At 41.5% G+C, this 25466-nt stretch overlaps 1 protein-coding gene and 1 pseudogene across 1 annotated transcript in view; both read left to right on the top strand.

Annotated features, from left to right (window-relative positions):
* LOC147718900 (gamma-aminobutyric acid receptor subunit beta-4-like) overlaps positions 1–25466 on the top strand; it is a 790247-nt gene that overhangs the window by 385013 nt on the left and 379768 nt on the right. The gene's annotated exons all lie outside the window — the stretch shown is intronic.
* On the top strand, positions 6619–7217 carry LOC147718901 (oligodendrocyte transcription factor 1-like; annotated as a pseudogene).

Genomic DNA, 25466 nt, shown 5'->3' with positions numbered 1-25466 from the left:
ATGTTTGTTGGTACATGGCATACTCAAAGCTGATGCTGCTTGATACATTACATATCCAGATCTGATGCTTGTTGATACTTTGCATGCACATAGCTGGTGCTTGTTGATACATTTAGCTGATGTTTCTCGTTACAAAGCATACCCAAAGCTGATGTTTGTTGGTACATGGCATACTCAAAGCTGATGCTGCTTGATACATAACATATCCAGATCTGATGCTTGTTGATACTTTGCATGCACATAGCTGGTGCTTGTTGATACATTTAGCTGATGTTTCTCGTTACAAAGCATACCCAAAGCTGATGTTTGTTGGTACATGGCATACTCAAAGCTGATGCTGCTTGATACATTACACATCCAGATCTGATGCTTGTTGATACTTTGCATGCATATAGCTGGTGCTTGTTGATACATTTAGCTGATGTTTCTCGTTACAAAGCATACCCAAAGCTGATGTTTGTTGGTACATGGCATACTCAAAGCTGATGCTGCTTGATACATTACATATCCAGATCTGATGCTTGTTGATACTTTGCATGTACATAGCTGGTGCTTGTTGATACATTTAGCTGATGTTTCTCGTTACAAAGCATACCCAAAGCTGATGTTTGTTGGTACATGGCATACTCAAAGCTGATGCTGCTTAACACCTTGGCTGCTATGGGGTTTTCCCGCTGGGTGCTGAAGATCCTTGATACACATTGTTCATGACAAGGTCAACTCGTCATAAGCACAGGGCAGGTAAAACCCATGACGAGTTGACCTTGTCATGAGCACTGAAGGGGTTAATACATTACATATCCAGATCTGATGCTTGTTGATACTTTGCATGCACATAGCTGGTGCTTGTTGATACATTTAGCTGATGTTTCTTGTTACAAACATACCCAAAGCTGATGTTTGTTGGTACATGGCATACGCATAGCTGATGCTTGTTGATACAGTGCATATCCATAGGCCGTGCTTGTTGAAACATTGCATACCCATAGCCTATGCTTGTTGACACATTGCGTGCCCATAGACAATGCTTATTAATATAGTGCATACTTATAGCTGATGCTTATTCATACGTTGCATAGTCACAACTAATGCTTGTTGATGCATTGCGTACCCATAACTGATGCTTGTTGTTACATTCCATACAGAAAAGAGATCCTTGTTGATCTCTTGCTTGATGCATTGCTTGCCCATAGACGATGATTGTAGATACACAGCATACCCATAGTGCGTCCATATTGATACTTTACATACTCAAAGGCAACACTGGTTGATATATTGCATACTCATAGAGGATGCGCATTGATATACTGCATACTCTTAGGCAATGATTGTTGACACTTTGCATGCCCATAGCCGATAGTTGTTGATAGATTGAATGGCAATAGCTGATGCTTATTGATATATTACATTTCCCTGTTGATACATTACATACTTATATCTGATGCTAATTGATACATTGCGTACTCATAGCCTATGCTTTTTGACACATTCAGTGCCCGTAGACAATGCTTGTTAATACATTACATAATTATGGATGATGCTTATTGATACATTGCATATCCACAGCTAATGCTTGCTGATACATTGCATATGCATAGTCGATGCTTGCTGTTACATTGCATTTCCATAGATGATGCTTGTTGGTATATTGCATACCCATAACTGATGGTGGTTGGATATTGCATAATGTTTGACCTGCCCTCTCTACAGTGGCACCCACAAACTTTTTGCCTTTACCCTCCACTTTGTGTTGAACCCATTTTTGCTGGCCTTAGAACTAACCTTAGCTAGCCAGTGCTAAAGTAATTGTGCTCTCTCCTTAAAACATGGTAGAACAGGCTAATATGTTCAACACAAAATTGGGCCGCTCCCAGGGTAGTGACCTAGATAAAGCTTAAATTGTGAGTGATGGCATCTCACAAAAACTGACGGACTGGTCTCACACACCACCTGGTGTCATGCTTCATCATTGACCAATCCTCGCCCTCCAGAAACTCAGTTTGGTGGTGGGCGGCATACACCTGATGACAGGGTTGCACTTCTAAACTAAGTGGGGGCCCGCAACAAGTGATTGAAATTTAAAAACCATTACAGTTACCAAGTTAATTTTAATGTGGCAGGCAACTTATGGCATTAAAAACAAGTTAACGGTGCAATGGGGAAATTATTATCCCCTCATCGTTGTAGGTGCTGTCAACATGTTTCTGCTTTATGACCCGGTCGGATCCGTGGCATTCATCAGGACCTAAAAGTGATGAAGGGCTCTGTTCTTACCAGCCTTGTGGTGATAAGATGCCACTAAGTGGAGTGACTATATCACACTCCAGAGTAAAAAGGACTCTTTTTAAGTTCTGGAGTAGAGACCAAAATGCCCCCTGGGAGGAGGGCAAAATGAGGGAAGATCCCTGTAGTCAGACTTGCATCGAGGTGCATCTCCCGTAAGTGCACCTATTTGTGTGCTCCTCTCCTCCTCGACGGTGAACTGTCTTTTATATTTCAGTGGCCCCTAAATGCATTGGGCTGCACATTACTGATCTGTATTTTCAGATTATTGTACCTGTTTTGATGAACATGAATTATGTACAAAAAAGAGTGTATTATGTATAATGTGATAACATGGTAATCATAGATGTGTTTTCCATCATATTAATTTGATATTATACAACACAGATAATATTCTTTCGAATCAACTTGAGTCTGAATGTTCATTGGAATACATAAAGATTTCGATAGAGAATTTCTAAGTGTAAAATTGTTAAACCATTCATGAATATAAGTGCAAACAGTGTTTCAAGCAACTGTAGTGCTTGATTTCTTCACATTCATTTTCTATGTGGGACGGGCAGCCCACAGATCCTTCATAGCACACTGCATCTTACAAGTTTCTATTAACCCCAGGATTAGTACGTAGAAATTGTCTAACTATCATCACATTGTGCACCGTCAATTCTGATTTGCATTTTTTTGACTTAGCCATTTGCTGCCTGCGGACTGTCTCTGGGTCACTTGACTGGGTGCATTTAACAATTGTACTTTGTGTATTCCTCCAAGACAGCCACACCCAATAGGGAACTTAGGTGTGTCTGAATGGGCCATTACTGTTAAAATGGGTGGAAGGAGCTGGGCCCAGTTCCAATGACACTTTATAAGGCTGTGTCCTGCCTCCACACAAACGATTGCATACCTATGCACTTCAAAGGCATGCCTCTAGAAGCTTCTCCCCACTTCAAAGGCACAATTGTGTAGAAATACTGGACCTCAGACCTCAACTCTTCAGTACACTTCTGGACCTGTGGACATTCTGCCAGGAAGGACTGCTTTGCTTCTACAAGGACTGCCCTCTGCTGGACTGCTGCTCTACAGGACCACCTTCCCTGTGTGCTGACCTGCTTCGCTTTTGCCTGGGGTAGAAGAATTGGACCTGCAACTCCATCTTGAACCTAGGACATCAGTATGCCTCCAAGGGCTTGTCGGATGGCCTCCTGATCTGAGCCTGCACCAGTCCCTAGACCAGGCTGCAAGGTGTTCCTGCCCAGAAGTGGTGCCTCTCAGGTCCTATAACTTTGATGTGGGTCAAGGGCACTGAAATCAAGCTTTTGGGCTCTTTGTGCCATGAACAGGCCTGTGGGAACCTAGACCTTGTCACTCGCACCACAAATAAGTGAGAAGCTCTGTCAGCCTGACTCTTTACCTTGCAGCATTTGAATCTCCAGTAATGCACTCCCACAATGCAAGACAGCTCTTCGTATTCACCAACAGCCTCCTTGCTACTCACATTCCTCCGCATTGCAAACAGGACTCTTAGCATGAACTTGAGGAGGCAAACTTCAGCAGGACTAAATATGTGACTGTATCTGACCTCTGCTCCCTTGCAGTAAACCTAAACTTTTGTCTTTTACCCGGTCCAGCACAATCAGACAACTGCAGTTGGCTCTTTTTGTTTTTTGGTGCTATTTTACACTGTATTCATTAAAAATTCATCACTCTGGTTCTACTGATTGGAATGTTTCCATTTTGATCTTGCTTCATTTATTACATTTTGCCCTACTTTACTATCCTGGTGTGGGATCTTTTGGAATGGGGTTTTCACTGTGTTACAATTTGAAGTAATGCACAAATACTTTACACATTGCCTCTAAGTTAAGCCTCACTGCTCTGTGCAAAGCTACCAGGGGGTTAGGCATAGGTTCATTTGGAGTTCGCTTGTGCCTTACCCTAACAAGGATTATGGTTGTTTCTTGACTAGGACTCACACTCCCGTCAACCTGTAACCCAATCTCTCAAGAAAAACCCACATATGATGTCATTGATACACTTCATTCCCACAGATAATGCTTTAGGATTATTAATTTAGGACAGAATCTAGCATTTGATGGCTGCAGCAGGGTGCTGTATGTTAGGTAGATTCTCATGGAAACTACATTTATTTTCTACTGCGTAACATAAAATAAAATGTGTTTTAAAAAGCTAGCTGCAACCAGCAAGCCAGAAAACAACGAAAAGTGGTAAATGTTTTGATTAACCTCAAAAGAAATCTAATGGCTAAGACTATTGAGGTGAAGACTAGTTGTGTATAGTAGATTTCATAGGTTAGCCAGAAAAAAATGTCATAGGAAATCAATGGAAACTTAGCCAGCTAGTGAAAGACCAGTGGTGTATACCAATCTCAATGAAGAAGACAGTGTAGTGTAGTCAAACATGGAGCATGGATGGAGTATTTGTATGGCACCAAGCTGAGCCCTTCAGCATGTCAAAATACATTTACCATAATCATGTTTAGCTGTTTCACCTTTAAAAGTTGAGGGAATAATGTCACCAGGCTGCATGGCAGCTATGCTCCTTTGCAGTTTATTTGAAAATGTCCTGATTACTTGCTTGTCACAGTCCTTAGTAGCTTGAGAGCTGACATGTCTCCTACGACATGACAGCCTTTGGGTGGATCATCTTGGCAGAGTGTTTCCATCCAGCCTCATTTGGCCTTTCCTGTATTGATCTTGTAGTGGCTCCAGACAACGCTCTTCTTCCACATCCACATAACAGAAGTAACTGCCCTATGATATGAATTGGCCTGACATACTTAAAGTGGGACCATCAAGATTAATGTAGTTGTATTTAGTTCTGCTGTAATTCTAGATATTTCTTAAAGTGCTGTCTGATTGTGGACATTCTTTTTTCTGCTGTTATTTGTCAGGAAAGGTCCAAACTATTATCTAAGCCCAAAATTAAATGTTATATTTACAGCATAAGTACTCACTTACATTTCCCTAGGGGCCCCAAACTATGGTTTGTGGTGAGTCAAGGGCCACATTAATGACAGCATGGTGGGAGTGGGTCTTTGTGGGGGTTTAAGGGAGGCATAGGGGAAGCGAATCACATACATGGTGTGGTAAGTGAATCATTGAGTTATTTTAAGGGTTTCTTTTCACACTGCCCTCTAAATTAAGTCCCTATTCTCGAAAAGAGTCATAGATTTGACAATACTGTGTCATTCTGTATCTAAATTTCTAACCTCTACCGCACCTTGAGGTAAGCCTTTCTGCTTGCTGTTGCTACCTTGGGAGATGCAAGTGTAACAAGCATTTGCAATGCAATTGGTCTCGCCTTTGGGACCTTATATGTATTTAGCTATGCAGCACATTAGCCTGGGTGCTGAAACATTTACTGTTCTTTAACATGGTGGAAAGTAAGCACCAAACTTTGTGACACGCCTGGTATGACAACACATGGAGAGAAATATTGCCTTTCAGAGGGAAATGGTATAGTCCAAAGCTCTATTTTTAATATAAAATCAGGGCCTTTGGTGGTCATATCACTGAAAATACAAGATTTGAAAAAAATGTTATTGTCTACGGGTGCTTGTGGAAGACAATTTCCATGGACTGGAATCTAGAGAATGCTAAAGTGATTCTGGTATTTTCCTGACCTCTGCTGGTAGTTTTCTATCATGAAAGTAAAATAGAGGCAGTTGCCAGAATTTTTTTTAAAAAGAAAGTCCCTTAGCAGAAAGCAACTCTGATATTTCACTGATCTCTACTGGTCCTTTTTAGGTCGAGCCTAGCGTTGCAGCGCATGTGCTGCTCACTTTGTGAGTCATGCAGTATTAAGTATAGTGTGGAAGCTTCGTGGAAGCTCCGCCCACTCTCCGCCCATCTTTCTCATTGGCTTAGGTCATAAATGCTGCTTTCTGATTGGTTTTAGGCTTGTTAGTCCCGCCTCATGACAACCATGTCGTCATTTGTATCCTTCAATGGTTACTGACCCCTTTAATCCATCACTATTTTCATCCTGTGCCTTCTCTCCCTCCCGCAGTCTGTGCCTTCTTGGCCCCCCTCACCTGCACTCCCGTTCATCCCTTCTAACTCCCTGCCCAGCGCCCCCACTCCAGTTTTCAATGCAATAGATCTTGCATAAATGTGAGTCCTATTGCATTGCAAATGCTTGTTGGTGAATGCATCTCTTCCATACACAGTTGAACGCCCCACTGTAACTCTTTGCCAATTAACAGCTTTGTGCATCAGCTGTCGCTCTTTCAACAGCCAAAGAAAATTCTGGTAAACAGAGCGCCCGCGCTGTGGTTGGACGCACCTCGCACCACTAAATTTCTGGAATGCCTAGCATATGACTCTGAAAACATCAACAAATTTTAGGAAATAAGCAGTGCCTGGTGCTCCCAGGCAGCTCTCCTCGGTGCCAGCTCCCAGAGTAGCCGGAGAGCTCCCGAGCCTCAGCTGAGGCGGAAGATCCACAGCCGTGAGCGGAAGCATTTGCAAGACCTGGCCATGGCCATGGACGTGCTGCACGAGGTGATCCTGCCCTACTCTGCCACACACTGTCAGCACCCGCCGGCAGAAAACTCTCCAAGTCCGCCATGCTGCTACTGGCCCGGAACTACAGCCTGCTGCTGGGCGGCTCCCTGCAGGAGATGCGGCGGGTCCTGGGCGAGCTCAGCAGACACAGACTGTTGCTGGCCGGGCTTCCCCTCTTCCCCACTTCACCGGCGCCAGGTCTGTGTACCTTGCCCCGGGAGGCATGAGCTGCGCAGAGTCCCTGCGCACCGACAAGTACTCCTCGGTGTCCCTGGAGGAGCAGCTCTGCTTGCCCTTCCACCTGCCTGAAGGGGTTGGCTTATGCTCCTGCGTCCTGTGCAAGATCCCACTGCAGTATTTTATTCCCTTCGGCCTTGAATTGCTACCATTCAGACACGGTTTTCCAAGTGATGCCCTCTCTGCCCATCCCCTGTCTATATTCAGCCTTCCGGGCGTGCCCTTGCACTCTCTGAGGCTCACTCTGACGACAAACTTCAACCATCCTTCCTAAAACGATTCCCTTCTGTTGGGATCGCTCGCTTGGATAATCTGAACCGACCTTCTGCGTGATGCATTGACAAAAGCGCTTGACCTACTCGTCAGAGTGGTAGGCGCTATGTAAATGCAACTCCCCCAAAAGCTCTATCGACTACATGCCCTGATTCTGAACCAGTAGGTGCCACCGACTGTGAAAGGTTTAGCTTATTTGGTTTTAAAAAGATCATCATCCCAGCAAATTTGCCATCTTATTAAGCAACACTTTTTTTCCTTCTTAATTTCCAAGTGCTCGACCTCTGAAAAACCAATATCCAAAGGCCCCCCAACTGGAAATTGTTCCTTTTAACTGAATTCCGTGCTATAGAGGGGCGGTCTATACACCCCACATCTCCATATACTGCTGCAGTACTGTCCCTGAAACACACACCGTGCCCACCCTTCTGTTAATGACTTTACAAAGCAGAAAGCGTTGGGGCAGATGTTTGGAGGAGGGCGACCTTACCAACCAACGGAGTTCTTGCCCGTCACGTGCATCCAAGAAGAGCTCTGGATTCCAAAAGGAGAACAAGCATTTGCAATGCAATAGGTCTCGCATTTACACAAGTTTAACCTATTGGCATTGTAAATGACAATGCCTTTTATTTTTGTTTTAGTTTTTAAAACATAAATAAAAGCCATTATCATTTACAATGCCAATAGCTTAAACTTGCGTAAATGGAAGACCTATCACATTGCACATGCTTGTTTATTAAGACAGTTAAATAGAGGCAGTTAAACAGAAAAAAAGTCCCTAAGTGGAAGCAGACAAGTCCTAGGGCTGATCTTCAGAGCCAACAAAGTACATACACATATAAGTATATACTAATATATAAGTATATACTAAAGTATATACAAGGGGTCTCGAATGCTGGACCTAAAAAGGAAGTAACCTGATTATCGAATTGAATTGAAATGAAATACAACATGAACCAGAAATCCCAGATCAATCTCAGCTTCTACACTTGACCTCATTGCTTGATCATTGTCCATTGCCTATGTTCACTTATCCTCCATTTTCTTCATTATGACGTCTAAGAGCACCTTGAAATACATGAGTTTAGGATATATGCTTTACAGGCCTCTTGTGTTTGATTAAATACATTATAATGTTTCCCACGTATAACAATAACCCTGACCATCCACAGGGTTCCAAGTGGCAACTGATTTGCCTCTTAGTTCAGGCACTGTTGTCAGGGTTTGAGGAGGCATGAATATTTCTACATGCATTTTTGAAAATGTTCTGTTTTTAAAAATATATTTCTGAATGCACTTACTTATTCTGATGTTCTAATGTGTAATTTTTGTGTATGTTAATTGCATTACACTTATTGAATTCTGAATAGACTTTATTGTATTTTTACATGTTTATTGCAAGATGTATTGAAAAATGAATGTGTTCCTAAAGTTAGATTTTGCTGAGCACCATGCTTCTTTTACTTCAGTTAGCCTGTAAATAAATGATATCCTGTCTATTTAACATATTAGTGAATGCTAGTGCCTTCTGAAGTAAGCAGCATCCCAGTGCAGCCATTCAGACAGGGGCCCCAGAGCTGTACTTTGAGTACCATGGATTTAAAGACTCAGGTGCCATATTTATAGCAAAGTAACTCAAACAGCCGCGGTGCGTCCGTTGGGGCGTGGGGGCGTAGCCTCCCCGCCTCACCGCAGCGGTGGCGTCGTTGGAACGAACTGACAATCATGTCAGTCAGCATGACGTCGGACCGCCCACCGGTCCTGCGTCATGTTGGCTGACATGATGGTAAAACCAGGAGCAACAGGCAGCAGCACAAGTGCGCATGAGTGGGGACGGAGGGCACCCTGCTCACTCATGCGCACTACTGTCTGCTCTGCTGGCGCATGCCCATTAGGAGATCGAGGGTTGAGCAAAAGCTCAAACCTCGGTTTCCTAATGGGCAGGCTGGCGAAAAGTAACTGTGCCCTTAACCAATCCTGGCGCTGCTGGCAATTGAAGAACTGCTTTTGATGAAACGAGCGAGTCTGCTTCACTATGTAAAAGTGCAGTTATTACATTAATAAAGGGATGTCATACTACAACAACATGGTAGCTGCCTATTCAGTATACCCACAGAGCTTCATAGCAAACTTCAAGATACAATGCTGAGAACCTCACAGATTTTTAAAAATTTAAACTGCACACAACTAAACAAATAACTAAACAGGTCACAGATTAGCAGCATCACTACGTTACAATTGCATTATTAACATTCTTGCTTCTGGAATTTGCTTGAAAATGCACTATTTACCCACTCTTTTTTCAAAAAAGTGCTTGCTCGCCACAGTACTTGCCCAGAAACTTTACGCCTCACCACTTTCAAATGTCACCAGCCGCTCCTGAACTCAAAGCAGTTCAACAAGTCAACTTGCGATGGTGTGTTACAGGGAAAGGGCAGGAATGCCCTGTACTTAAAAGAACATGACGCATTCCTGTCCTTGTCCCTATGCAGGCGCCAATTAACTTCCTAGCGCCAACGCAGGCACTCTTGTACCTTGGTCAGAGTCTCTGTGTTGCAGACAGAATTGTTTTTGTGCAGGAAGAGGCACCAGAATGCTTAGAGTTCTGTTCTGTAGGAGCGGCCCATGCAGGTAAGAGCAGTGGGGCGGTGGAGACGGGTTAGGGCGGGATCCAACAGAGGACCACGTTGGGAAAAGTAAATAAATAATGAATTTTCCTTTGTCGTCATCTGTCAAATTCCCCCCATCTGGCCCTACTCTCCACCACTCTTACCTGCATGGGCTGCTGCTGCAGCCAGTACCAGGAAGAATGGAAACTTCCAGCCTGTGCAGATCTAATTACTTTGTTCACTTGCAATCTGCTTTTAAAAAGATGTACACCATATGACCATCTTTAGTGATTTTACTTAGAGATTTACTACTTTAATCGTCCATTGTAATATAAAAAGTTGCAAAGGAAATTCTACTGTCTCCTGCAAGAGGGAGCTATTTAACTAAATATATCACTCTTTGAAGCTTAGGGTATGAGCTATTTTGAATGTGTATCAAAATGCTTGCGTATAGCTAACAGGTTTACTTTTACCGAAAGAGCAAAACCCCAAAGTTAACAGACTGAGTCAGTTCAACACAAAATGGTTAGTGAAACTTTGTGTGGTATATTTTATAATACACTACTGGTTTTCTCAGATCTGATAGAATCTTAGGGCCTCATTAGGATTGCGGTTCTTCCGCATCCTCCGGGCCGGCGGAGGTGTCCGCCGGCCCGGAGGATGCGGAAAAACTGCTGCGGAGCCTTCAAAGACCCCCGCCAGATTAGGATGGCTGGGGGGTCAGGAAGACCGTCCGCCGCTTTTCCGCTGTGGTCGCCTTACGACCGCGACGGAAAAGCTCTAATATGGAGGCGGTGTCTAAGAGACACCGCAAGCCATATTAGGATGGGGGTAAACAGATGCCTTTCCGCGGCGGCTTCTCCGCCGTGGAAAGGCATACGTAGATTTCTTTGGGGGCCCATTGCGGGCCCCCAGGATGACGGGGGTGGGGGGTGCACATGGGGGGTACCTATGATACCCCCTGCATTTGCATGCACAAAGCGGCATATATATATATATATATATATATATATATATATATGTAACCATAATGGCTGATGGGACAAGCACATGCTCCCATTCTATTCATTATTTATAAGTATACCTTCAGGGGAAAATGGGACGGTAATGGTTCATTGTCCGGGTATATAGATATATGACTTAAAAATAGACTTCCCTGAAGCCTATATTCGATATTTAATGTTATTTATTTTGAAATATGTTATTGCTTAGAGTAATTCCACTAAAGAAAAAGGTTTTAGTGACACTGGTTGAGTGACTTAATCCTTTACCTGTGTTTTGACGGTTTGGTGGCTAAGCAGAAATAACCGTTTGATGGACACAGCAATAGACGATTTAGTTTAGGTAACATATATTCAATTTTCATCAACAAAAATATTGTTTTACACCTAAGTACCACACTAACTGGAACTCTACTTTCACTGGTATTTCCTCTTATTTTATTTCAAAATTTACCACTCGTCCTTCCTTTCTGCCACTAGCTCATATTCTTGTGTTCCCAGGCAAGACCACTGAGTAATTGTTACCTGGTTGCCTTAGAATTATTTATTGCAGATCCTTGTCAATGTGGCTATCCAAAGATTTGCTAAAGAATTGCCACTCTGTCTAACCTTTATACTGCATTGAAGTGGAAATGCATGTGATTCTTGCTTTGGTGCATACCAAAATATGTGCAGGGTCCGAGTAGCCACGCGAATAGGACAATCTCGTCTGTGTCAAGATGCTGTTGCTGGAGTAAATCCTAGGAGTAAATTATAGGAAAAAACGATGAATGGTGAGTAGGCACCATAGGAATAGTATTTAAATGCATTATTGGCTGTTTAATTAATATGAGACACTGTTACAGCAAGGTTAACCTGTTGACACAGATCAAGGGTGCCTTTGTTCTCATTCACATGCCAAGGTTGTAGGAACATTAACGTTTTGAAGCTACTGAGAAGTACTTCACTGTACACTGCCACTTGGAAGTTAAATGCAAAGGAACATTTAGATGCTTTTTGTTCGTATCTAACAAGTCTTAAAACTTCAACCAGATGGAACATGAGTAAAGATGGATGTAATGACTCAGAAATTGGGCTGTGCTGGAGATGATATTATCTCCTAAAACAGAGGTAAATATAAATGTATTCAGGAACAGGACAATCTTTGAATGAAAGCCCACTCGGAAGTGGAACACTATTAAGTGGATTCGTCTATTGAATGGGGTTCTAAAAATAGTACGCCAATATTGTTTGGTGAAACATATTTTTTTGCAGAAATTTCAAACATCAGAGTTTTTGAAAAAAGCTTTCCCAGCTTGTACTGCATTTTCTGTTCTTTTGAGGGCAGAGGGGAACTGGCTACACTTGTTTGAATTCTGTCAGACCTGGCTGTATGCTCCACCACTGAATTTTACCCCAATCTTAACGTTTTTGCAATATCTTCTTGTTGTCAAGCCTTCCTTTAAAACTGTGGCGCTTCTCTTTTCATCAAGCATGTGCACCTGCCTGTACCTGCAGGTCCAACTAACTACTGCAGCATCTCACCTCAGCTAAGTCACTCTTGAAAGCCAAACACTCTACCACACCAGACAGCACTCTGCTACTCTGGCCTACTCTGGCCTGGAGGGCATGAGTGCATATGCTTCTATGTGCATATGCTTCTAGATGGTGCTTATGCTTCTATGCGCATTGGATAGTTTAGTAGGACATATAGGTTAATATTTGCATTTACAGACAATGCAAGGTGATCACTGATAACATCAGGGTGGATTCTGAGAAAGTCTTGTTACTTCTCGAAACACTACAGCAAAGATGCCTCCAAATCTACTGTGCCCTCAAAAGACCACCAATACACCAACCAGGGTGCCTTTGCCCCTTTACAAAGATAAGCAGTGCCCACATGTAGGCCATTTATCTTTAGAAAAATGAAAACATTATAGGAGAATTACAGATGCAAATCGACTTCTTGCACTCAACTTATATGAAAGGACAAGCTAGCATACAAGCTGACTCTGCTGTAATTTAACAGAAGACATAACATAATGCATGACCAAATACTGAAAATGGCAAACCATAACCCAGGTCACAGAGTCACTCATGGAACTATCAAAGTTTACTTTAACTTGCAAGAATATGCCTGGGCACAAGCTGTCTATAGCATTTACCACAAATGGAGTTGGAAAGTAGAGTCTAGTAATATATTTGTCTATTACAATCAACGAAAGTTGGATCAGGGCAATCAAACAGCATCGCAGTCTTTTTCATTAATGAATTACATCTGGCTCTACAAACATTTTCGATGTTAATTCATATTAAAAAATTCCACACAAACATCAAAACTTTACACATGCAAATATCACACTTAGGGGCAGATGTATCAAGAAACCATTTTGCACTTCTCAAATAGCGATTGTTAAGGAATCGCTATTTGAGAAGTGCAAAATGGTATGTATGTAGAATTTCGCTATTTTTTAGCGATTCCTTAAAATTCCTTAATTGCGATTAGCAAATTGCTAATCGCAATTAAGGAATAATTTTCCCATTCATTTCTATGGGCCAGGAGACCCATAGGAATGATTGTGCAGTAATTCTCAAATTGCGAATTTGCAATTTGCTAATCGCAATTTGAGAATTATTTCAAGGGTGGAGGGGTGTCTCATGGACACCCTGCTGCACCCCTGAAACTTACATGTGTGTGTGCATATGGCACACATACATGCCCTATGGGCATGTATGTGTGTCACATGCCACCTTCAAAATAGTCATATTTTGTTTTTTAAAAGGATTTCGCAAATTAACACGAACCTCAAATTGGTGTTAATTTGCGATTCCTTAACCCGAATTCGCAATTTAAAAAAGTTTCATACATGCCATTTAAGGAATCTCAAAATTGCGATTCCTTAAATGCATAAGCAAAATAAGGAATCGCAATTTTTTGCGATTCCTTATTTTGCTAATGTGTGATACATCCCAAAAGATGCTAAATGTCCGTTTGCGATTCCTTAAGGCCAAAATTCGCAGAATTTCGGCCTTAAGGAATCGCAAAAGGCTTGATACATCTAGGCCTTAGTTACAGATATGAATAAGGATGTCTTATCTTTAGGGCAAAGGATATATGGCCCATAGCAGTTTATAATATTCCCTTCAAAATAGTTACACATCCCAGTATCAGGCATTTTAATTTGCTTGTAGTTACTGGTCCTTTGTCACTAAATCGACGAGGCAATAGCATGAATTGTAAATGCAATGGGACCAATTCAGGCCAGTTCACAAAGGCATTTATGAGTATGTGAAGCAATCTGACAGGAGTTTGAGAATTGGCCAGAAAGTAATTCCTTCCATATTGGAAAAAGTGCAATGAGAGCACAGTCCTTTCTGCGTGTACTTATTTAATATTGAATATTCCTATTTTAGATTTTCATGGTGCAATTAACAAAGGCAATTAAGGGTATTCGATGCAGTACTCCAGGGATAATAATTCATATACTCATGAATGCCCTTGTAAATTGGACCTTTTCTTTTTGCAAATAAGTAAGACTTGAAAACTGTACTTTGAAACACGTAAGAAAGTGAAAGGCATAAAATGATAGGGAATGCACAAAGCTGATGAAAGTGAGGCTAGCAGATGAGATGTAGCAGGGAAAGCCAGGGCAAGTACAGGATCTTAGGAGAGAGTATGAGCAATCTTCAGAGAACAACGGGTATCAATTCCCAATTTTGAAGAAGGAAAGTGAGTGTGCAAACATTATGAGTCCTAGTCACAAAAACAAATATAAGATGTATGGGCAGACAGTTACATCTCTAGCTGAATGTACATTTTTTCTGTTCAAAAACATTTCCGGATGTACACCTGGAAAGCTGTGCCAAACACTTTTCAAATCATACTTGTGGAAGTGTAATTCGACATATTCGCAGGGCTCCTATTCCCAATGTGGAAAATATTTTTCCTCATAAAAGATGCCTTTTCCCCATAACCCCTGAAAATCTTGGTGTAAGCCATTCCTCTTCTCATACTTTTCACACCCCTTGGCTGGAGTAAGTTTGCAGCCATTTCCAGGGTGGGAAGGCGTTGGATTTCAGTTTGTGAATGCTCACTGTATGAATGTCTGTAAAAGCACTCATCCCTTCAAGAGATTTAGCAACTTATTACGAGTTCAGCGTCGAACCCTTGGTGGTGGTCCGACCACTGCCACTCTGCGGGCCCGCCTGCAGTATTACATGTGTGGTGGTTGGACCGTTACAGGACCACTGTGACCGCTGGGTATCCAGGATTCTGCAGCCTGGTGGTGGAGGTCAGGCTGAGTAATATGCTGGTGGTGCCGCTGCAGCGCTACAAAGCATATTACGAGTTCCCTAGCCACCACCCTTTCCTTGGTGGTGAGCCCATCATGAAAAGGGTAGCGGTGAGGGAGCTAAGGGGACCCTAGTAAACCCACCTGCGTCTCCAGGGAAAACTGGGGGGACAGGTTGTGCACAGTATGGAATGCACAATATGGTGCATTTCATACCGTGCAGGAACGTGCTGTGGCGGAGTAATGGAGGTGCCTGTGTAAGCCTCTCCTGTGAGCCTTAGACAGACACTGCTGTAACACCATCACAGCACCACCCGCCAGCCAAGGACTACTATCATAGTCCAGCGGATGGTCGCATTGCAGGCTTGGCAGTCCTCCTGCAGAGTGCTGCCATGGTGGGCCGCAGAAGGATCACCAAACTCATAATAAGGCCCTTAGACTTTGCAAGTTTGGTGGTATTGACCTAGTAATTTCCCTTTGTTTTTGAGGGGACTATAATCATTATTTACAATAAGTATGTCTATTTTTGTTGTGGTACTTCAAGGCTGAATTACACAATTCAATATTTATGGGTGTAAACATGTGTTCAGAATATCAGAGCAGCATGTTTATTTAATTGAAACTACAAGGTATGTAAAAGCTCAACATCAAATCTCTTTATTTGGGATTACATTTTCATGAAGATTCTTGCTATTGGTTGCACAACCTTGTTGAACATGTATTGTATAAACAATGCCCACTGTGGGCTCTATTAAACCTGACGGAATATTCTCTGTATGAATGAAGGGAAACCTACAATGAATGGGTGATTTAAGATAACCCACTGGAACGTTTTCAATTGGGTTAAAAGAAACAGACAATGCGACTGGAGAGGTTTCTATGTCTAAAGTATATACTTCTCATGTACAGATAAAAAATATATACGTGATTTTATAAACAAGTGCAGACGACGCAGTACTTAATGTGTGTATGTGAACATTAAAATATATACAAAAAAAGGCACTAAGAATCATCCTTGGTTCGTCTATTTAATTTCCCAAATATGCATGTGCATTCAACTTCTCATAATGCAGATCAACAATAATCACAGAACCAAAGGAGATATGTTCCAGTTTTGACCCCTTATGAGTGAAAAGGATATTTTCAGGACTTGTCCTGTGGCTTAATATCTGTATATAAAGGAAGACAAGTAAACCCACCAGTCATAAGTATGCATAGGACAACACTATATGTTAAGATTTTGGCGGATGGGGATTATTTGTGCTGCGCCCATTCGGAAGGGAGGAAATCCTTTTCTATGGAACAGTTCTAGATTGAACAAATAGGGGCAGCAAGTTGTTTGGCAAGCAGTGAGGTGGTCTTAGCTGGAATAATGTCCAGCGGGGAGCATGATTTTATAGTATTTAGTAGTAGCTCTACATCCTCAGGCTTAAGTGCCATGAATTTATCTAACCTCTGTGCATTATCTGTGGCCGCTGGGTGGTTTGCCAAGAAGTCAATCTGGGGACTTCCGGCTAAAGTGATTTTATTGTAAATCAATTCAATTTTCTGGGTAATGTGTATTGCTAGTTTGTCACATAGGGCTTGAGAGAGTGGTTCTTCATTGTCGCAAGCCTTGGGATTGGTCGAAGTTTTTAAAATCTGATAGAGAGTTTTGGGGGTGTTAACTGCCTGTCCAAGTTGCTGCACTATGTGGGTTTTACGAGCAGTATTAATGTTTTTATGATATTGGGCCAGTGCAAGTTTGTATCTTTCTTTATCCTGCTTATCGTGTGAGAGGCGCCAATGTCGTTCCAATTTTTTACAGCGGCTCTTTTCAATCCTGAGGTTTAGGGAAACCCATGCTGTTTGAGGACGTCTAGTCATGCTGGAGCATTGTTTCAGAGGGACTAGACGATCGATTGTGGTTTTAATAGTAGAGTTAAAACAGGTCAGGCATTCCTCAACATTATCTGAGTCAAAATTCCGCTGTATAGGAAATATATCTTGAAAATGATCAGACAAATTTTTATGCCACTGTCTGCACCACCTGAGGAGGTTAATGCGGTAAACATTGGATGTCCCAGGGCCACTGATGTGAATAGTCTGTCCATGTTAGTGGAGTGGTAGCTCCACAGATGATATTAGGAGAGCTAGTCAAGATAATATATAACGTATGACCAGCTGAAAGGGTGGGGCCATCGTTGATCTTACTTAACTCAAGTGAGGTTAGATCTGCCAGAAGTGTAGAGGTATCTTGGCTTGAGGTGTTTTCACTATGGACATTGAAGTCTCCTAGTAGCAAAACGTTTCTAGTTGAGATAACATAGTAGTTAGAGAGGGGTAGACGAGAGCACCTTTCCAGCTAAGTTGGGAGAGCGGATCGATTTTAACAACTAAGATTTTCAGTGTATCATTACTTAGTTGATCGAGTATGGAGACTTTAATGGAGTCTTTATGGATAATAGCTATGCCCCCCCCCACCTTGGATGATCTGTCCACTTTTTGGACCCGATAAACTTTCGAAAGTGCCACTGCAATTGCAGGGATAGAGCTGGGTTTTATCCAGGTTTCAGTTAGGAACCCGAAATCAGGGAGTTTAGAAGAGAACAGGTCCCATATCTCAGCTGATTCTTTAGGTAAAGATCTGACATTGCTTAATAGGCAGTTCCAGCCTCGGATTACCAAAGAAGTCAAGGAGAAGGGGACAGTCTGGTTGTGGTGGCGACATTGACCACTGCTCAGGTCAAACATCATACTGTTAGTAGGAGGGTGTTCCTGTTTTATGCTCTGAAAACGGCATGACCTACACGTAAAGTGACCTTCCATGACCATAGACGTGTTGAACATGGTGTTTTGAAGATGTGCTATCAGGTCTGATCTTGAAGAGTTCTTGCCTCGTATATCTACCCAAATCTCTTATTCCTTTACCTGAGTCTGATGTGGAACATGCAGGGGGCCATGCACCCTCCTACCTCGGTGAATATTGCCACAGACAGTGATGGTAAAATTGGTCATAACTGGTGCCTGTGCAACCAAGTAACATGCAAGCAGCACTGTGCAGTCTCAATCCTCACGCGTTGCCCTACAAAACGGAAACAGAAAATTGTTTCAATGTCAAGACTACTTAATGTCGAGATCGGAGTAGTACACTAATGTTACTAAATAACAAGATGCCAAAACAAAAAAGCGGTGCTTCTGTCCAACACTCATCCGTTTATTGAACTGGTCTCCTTGTGCATGCTAAGGGAGGCTGACAGAAGCCACTAGATATCTGGGGTCTTTCCCTGATGAACTAGACTGCCAAATCCATGCCACTATGTTGGGCCTGACACATTCACAGGTGTGCGATCCAGCCATCTATCCGCATATACCTGTGTCAACAACACCGTGTTGAGGTCAATAAAACTATGCACCCCAATAATGATGACGTGCTTAACAAAACTAAAAGTGTCTTAGGATCTAGACCTTCATTTCCTCATGGTCCTCACTTATGGGTATATAGTCAGAAGACTATATCTTTGATAGTGTATGTCACTGAACTGTGTCGCTACAGATGGCAGGCCGAGGAGGTTGCAGTAGTACAGACCTCACTCAGTAGCATCCTCTAGAAACGCGGTGTGCCATGTCCCTAGGTGTCATGTTTAAACAATGTTCCATCACACATATGCATTACAATGTGTATCTGTGGTGGTGTCTGTGAGAGCAGTCCCAGAAGACAACCTATACCACACAGATTTGATTATTAGCAGAAAATAGAAAAACACTCCACTAGGAGACCCTATTCGCGTGCAAAGTCAAACGTGCTCCAATATACGTGGGAAAGATTGAAAGACGTCTTAGATCATCAACATCATTAAGTCCAAATGTTGTGCTTTTGAGCATATCTATCCACTTGCACTCCTATAGGCCATGATTTCATTGATTCTTCCACCACAGCCATCCAGGCTCACAACTTCCACCACTTTCCAAAATAGATTATTCTATATGTGTTGTAGTTCCTGGTAGTGGCATACTAGCGGTGCTCCTTTCACTTTGCTGGGAATTCTGCTCATGTCTGCCCAATACACCACTTCATACACGGGCATCTTATCACATACATTTTATTTTTGGTGTCACAAATCAAGAATGATTTAAGTGTGAATTTCCTCATGCTCATGTCTAGAAACATAATGTTCTCAGTAAAAGTACACACTACACAACCTCTACATTTGTGGTTCCCAGTCAATATGGGGAGGTGCCATATAGTCCTCAAGTCACAGTTCCTAAGTGGTTCTCAATGTGGTCTTTATATTCTTGTTGCATTTAAACGCAAACAGGGGTCTCTCCTTACATATTGCTGGCCAATGACCTGTTCTTTTTCACAATGTATTGAACCTCATGACTCAGCAGAGAGAAGTTGCTCCCTAACAGAATGTATTTATTAGTATAGGGAGCGTATAAGGGAGTTGGTGATGAATGGATAGTAAAAGAAAGTTAATAGTATATTATTATTAGAAGCGATATTCCTTTAACTGCCACAGGGTACAAATATTTCTTGGATTTACTAAACTTTGAGGTTTGCTTAATGTAAGGCAAACGTTTTTCAATTCTACTCTTAAAAGTGTTTCTTCATCTTATCAAATATTAGCTACTAGTTCCAAGACAATATCCTTGTGAATAAATGTTACTTCTTTAGATAAATCTGAATGTCTCTCTCCCATCCACTTGCCTTTCTTCACTCCATTCATTTCATAGCTAGATTTCTTGAGTCTCTCATCTTTAGATGTGTGGATCAATGCTGCATCATTTGGAAAGCTCCACTCAGGACCATCACTATATGACATGTTCCTAATGGACCTATGATTTATCTAAACTGATCAAAACTCCCAGTTCACAATATATATGTACCCATTGATTTCATTATTTCTACATAGCCTTGGCCTTAGAGGGTTCATGTCTAAGGAATCAATTAGAGAGGCTGTAAGTTAGCTAAAAACCTCTTATAGCAAACAGGTTTTTAACTGCTACCTTAATATTTAACTAGGCAGACTCAAGGTCTTTTTGTAAAGAGTCACAGAGAGTGAGCTCCAGACATACTGTAGATCCTCCTCTGTCAACAGGAGGCTTGGAATATGCTTTAGAGGATACTTTTACAAGCGGGGTGTATATTTTAAAATTGCTTGATTTTTTAAATTTTATTTACTGCTATTCATGGATGAATCTAAGATATTTTGGGCCCAATTGACAGGATACTAATTATGGCTTGGCACATATTAGGAAATTTGCATAGCATCTGAAGACCAGGGACAGGTGACCTTTGATAGACATGGAAGGTGTAAAATAATATCTGCTTCATTTTGTCCATTGCTAAAACTTGTTATACATTATTTTGAATCGCTCATGTACATGTGTTTCAAATATCTATTAGTGCACTCTTTATGATGTTTTAGTGGTAGGAACACATTGTTGTCTGTCCATCTATTGAGAAAGAATAGAGCATTATGTTAAAGAAAACGGTTCAATGCCACATCATAAAACCAGTGTTATATAGTTTACCGGTGTGCTCTATTTGAAAAGATGTATTTGAAAGTAGTGAAAGGATATGAACCACTTGACTCTGACATCAACAGGGTAATACTACTCATTTAGGCTGTGTAGTGTTCTCAATCAGTCAGGTTATGCACTATAGAACTTTTTACCTAAACAGAAAAAATGTACAAAAAGAATGAAAGGCAGTCCTTTTACTGTGTTTTTATAACATAGATAATAGGTTTCAGTTAATAGCAGAAGGCTGACGTACACGCTGTACCCGCTGCACTCCAACAGAGGTAAGGCCGTTATTTTAGCGCTGTGTGCGGCTAAACCGGTCATCACTTACAAATGGGTCACAAACACTGCGACAAACCATGCGGACTGACAAGTGAAAAATGGGACCTTATTGGAATGAAAAAACTAATGGCATCCATAGACTATAAAATGCCACAATTTGACAAAACAAGGGACCCACGCGTTTGATTACTAGCATGGGACTTACGAGAACTTTCCTGTCCGACATACCTTCAAGTTCTCCAGTTAGTACATACGGAGAATGCAATTGACCACCCCATAGAGACTGATCTTAGCTATCTCGACTAACATTACAAACAACTTCTGAAACCCTGCATATGTTATGATGCAGTCATTGTCGAAAAAGAAAACTGCCGGATTACTTCCACTCTCCCTCTTCTCTGACCCATTTCATACTGCACTAGTTACTCTTTCCATTCCTCATCACTCCCAATGCTCTACCTCACTGGTCATGGATGTAGATGAAAGTTTATGTTTTGTTTCTTGCAAAAACAGAATTAAAATGGATTTGAAATATGACAGAAGGCTAACAGGCATTAAATATGGTGGAGCCAATTCACAAAACCATTTGCCCAACCAAACTCAATTTATGTGCACAAATAGCTTGATTTAAAAGTGTAAGTGCATATCTGGGATCCTTTAAAGGTAGATTTACTATTGTAAGATGGTTTAATCACATATGCATTATTTCCTTCTTCATCCAGAGAGGGGATCTGTGAATTTGAGGAGGTTTGTGCACACCTACAAAGCTATATCTTTTAGGGAATTCCCAAATATGTCACACACCCTGTTCTAACCAAGGACAAGGTTACACATTTATGCTTTTGAAAGACAGAGGTAAATCCATATCCAGAAAGGGACTGGGGTGAGCTTACCCCCACAACTAGGGCCAATGTAATTTATCTGTATCATTTTGAAGAGTTATTGCACTAACATACACTTAATACAAATATGCATGTGAAAATGCTTTAACACATAAGTATCACAAATGGATTCCAATATTAGTCCTTGGAACCCACAGCTGTTTCCCAGGAATAGTCCTCAACTTCTTTGTAATTAAAAAAAAGCCAAAATATACTGGAAGGACATTGGAGGAATCATATGAAAATATATTTCTGGCATTTCTTTTGTCATTCAGCCTAGGGCATTTTGCCTCTTCCAGTATATATAATATGAACAAGATTCATATAATCTGTTAATCTGTATTTTTATGATCGATGAATATGCATTTTTATAGTGCACTATCGCCTAGGTATCTTGATATTGTACTGTACCAAAATTGACTGCAAACCATAACAGATGACAATTAGATGAGGAATGTATTTAATTGCTTTTGTTGTCAAAAGTAATTATTAGCTATATGTGCTAATTGAGCATTCAAGATGAATTTGAATCAATCATTATCCCCAGATTCTTGATGTAATTCGAGGGACTTGGACAAATATAGATTTTTGGGGGGTAAATCCATGGATCTTCAAGGCCTGGGCTGTAGGAAAATCCTTCTCCTACTTTGCTGCGAAGAATTGGAACTCCTTGCCTCTGCACCTCAGGCAATCACCATCGCTGCCGCAATTCAGGAAGGACTTCAAGACTTGGCTCTTCGATTGAACCACAGGTCGCCCCTCAGCGCCTTGAGACCCTAACGGCCTAGTTGTCGCTCTGTACAAGAAACCTGATCGATTTAAGTTTAGAAAAATTGCCAAATTCCACAGGTTTGTGTAACATAGATAAGGAAAAGATCGGAGAAGACTAGACACACAAATTGTTTATCATCTGCATACATATAGAAACTGGTACCCATATCCTGGAGGGCCAACGCCAATTAACGCATATAAATGTTGAACAATAGTGTTAAGAGCATTAATACAGTATTTTGGGCCAACCCTTTTACCATTCATCCTCTAATGGACCTTTTTCATTATCCAACTGAGAGGTGATGTGAGTTAACATTACATCACTCAATTCCAATTAACAGTGTGGTTTAACTTAGCTTGTCAGAATAAAAATGGACTATTCGGAAAATAGAGTGATGCCTGAGGACAAGCTACGACCAGGAAAACCTAGTGGTTCTGTCCAATTTGAAGAAAGAATATTATTCTCTAGTGAGGAAGCAGAAAAGGATTTTCAAAGAAAAATGTTGGAAAAACCTACTAGAGACAATAGAAACTAAAAATGTAAAAGGTTTCTGGATGTTGATACAGGATGCCTCAGGTAGGACCCCTGGAAACATGAGCTGCATTGTGGAGGAGACTGCATGGGTAAATTATATAGGTAGTTTATATGAAGCTAGTAGAGCTTCAGAAATAAATAAGGAAAAACCCATTGGACAGGGGTTGTGGAAGCTCTAAAAACAGCTTGTGATGTAGAAAAAGTAAAAGAAACAATCAAGAAGCTAAACTTAGCTCGTGCAGCAGGGCCTGATAATCTTCCCGCCATTATAATCAAGACACAAATAGATTGGTGGGCAGGTTTCCTATCCCATATGTTTGTTGCCATCTTAGATTCAGGTTATATCCCCAAAACTTGGAGAGGGGCAATTACTAGACCACTACATAAAAAGGGCAATAGGAAGGATCCAAGGAATTACAGATTAATCAACTTGTTGGACATTGTAGAAAAGGTATTTTTCAAAACAGAGGTCTTCAAACTTTGGGGCACGCCCCCCTGGGGGGGCGTGCATGGGTTCCCAGGGGGGCGTGAACACCTCTGCAGATGCATGCAAATGAAGATGGCCTGGAAGTGTGGCGATCTTTATTTGCCGCATTTCCAGGCTGTCTTCATTTCTTCCAGAGTACAGTGAGGGCAGGGGTTAGTAAATGTGCTGGCAGAGTCAAGGAGGTTGCTTAAAAAAAAATCTGGTGCACGCCCGACTTATCAAGGGATCCCCGATGCTGTGAGGTGCACAAATTTTATCGCAGGCTTCTGCTGTGGTACAGTCAAAGTTCTCTGCCCTAGTAACACCGCTATGCATACCATTGTATGCATTCTATTTCCAGTTGAGGACCATATAGGAGTGACCGGTCTTGCAAGCTGTTGGGACAGAATGTTGAGCTGTGTCAGTCAAGCTATGAATACAGAAATGTGATATATAGAAAGAAGCCCCTCGATACAAGGTTCAGGCACCACTCAAACAGCAAAACAGCTCAATTGGGGATTATCACTAGCACCATTTATATACAGAGTGGAGCCACAAGCAAGCAGACGCTGCTACCTGGGAGTTTCTGTCAGGTGTTTGCATTTCATACACACGAGAACCAATGTAAGAAAGTGTTTTGTGTTTTCACAGTAAAGGTCTGGCATTTGTAAAAGTTAAAGCTATTGGCGTCATAAATTGTAATGTTTGTTATTTACTTTTTGGGTCTGTAGTGGAGTGATTGCTTAAGGAAATAAGTGCACGTGATTCTATATTATTAGAATTAGTTGGGGCATTAATGAGTTGGGGGTGGAGGGCTATGAAGACAAGAAGAGAAGGAAGGTGGACAGAGGTTTAGGTAGAAAAACACGAGGCGTGAGGTAGAATAGTAAGATGAATTAAACATGCTATGGATGGAAAAGGCAAATAGAAAATTGCAAGAGGTTATAGAAATCAAAAATGGTAGACAGTTGGTAGGTATGTCGGATGTACACTAGGAGAGCAACAGGGGAATAAATGAGCGAATGTGGCGAAAAGGCAGATAGATTTCCATGCAGCATACTCCTGTACATGTGTGTTTCTCATAAGGAACAACTACAAGAAATCATATTTTGTAGTCTACTGGCTTTTAATGGCCCCACGTTGTTAGTTTCAATGTCCCCATGTTGTTAGTTTGCTTGTTAAAGTTGCAGACGTCAAAAGATGTTTTCTTTTCCTTGTGGTTCTGTTTCAGTTTGGGCACTTTGCTCATTTTTTAAATATGTTCAGTGAATCAAGTGTTTCATGTGTCTGTTATTGTGCACTAAGGAAATTGATACATTTTCTCAAAAACACATATGGTGGATATATTTGTGACTTATTGTGGACAACATTAATTGCATGTGGCGGCTAATTAGGTCTTTAGTATTTGAATTTTTTTCAGATTAGTATCTAGGAGTGCCATTGTTTTGTTGGAGTACCAGTACCTACTGAAGCACAAGTATTGAAAATATGGTTTATTTCGCTCTATGATTGATTGTATGCAGGGGCAGGGGGAAGGTGCCTGATCCCTGAACATAGCTTATCCCTCCAGCTCTCCCAATCTATACATAAAGTTTTGGAGTGGGTCCTGACCTCAAAACATTTTGCTCAAGGGGGGCTCAGGCAAAAAGTTTGAAGACCTCTGCTTCAAAATAATCCTTGGTAGACTTAGGGAGTGGGTAGAGCGGCAGTCGATAGTGCCAGTGGAACAGGGAGGCTTTAAGGAAAGACATTCGACTGTTGATCACTGCTTTGCCCTATGGGCTGTGGCTCGGAAGTCCTTGGAGCAGCAAGGCAAGCTGTATTGC

This window comes from Lissotriton vulgaris, chromosome 4_1 (assembly GCF_964263255.1).
Source record: "Lissotriton vulgaris chromosome 4_1, aLisVul1.2, whole genome shotgun sequence".
NCBI lineage: Eukaryota > Metazoa > Chordata > Amphibia > Caudata > Salamandridae > Lissotriton > Lissotriton vulgaris.
Note: the sequence above shows the minus strand (reverse complement) of the source record. Positions and strands in the feature narration are given on the sequence as shown.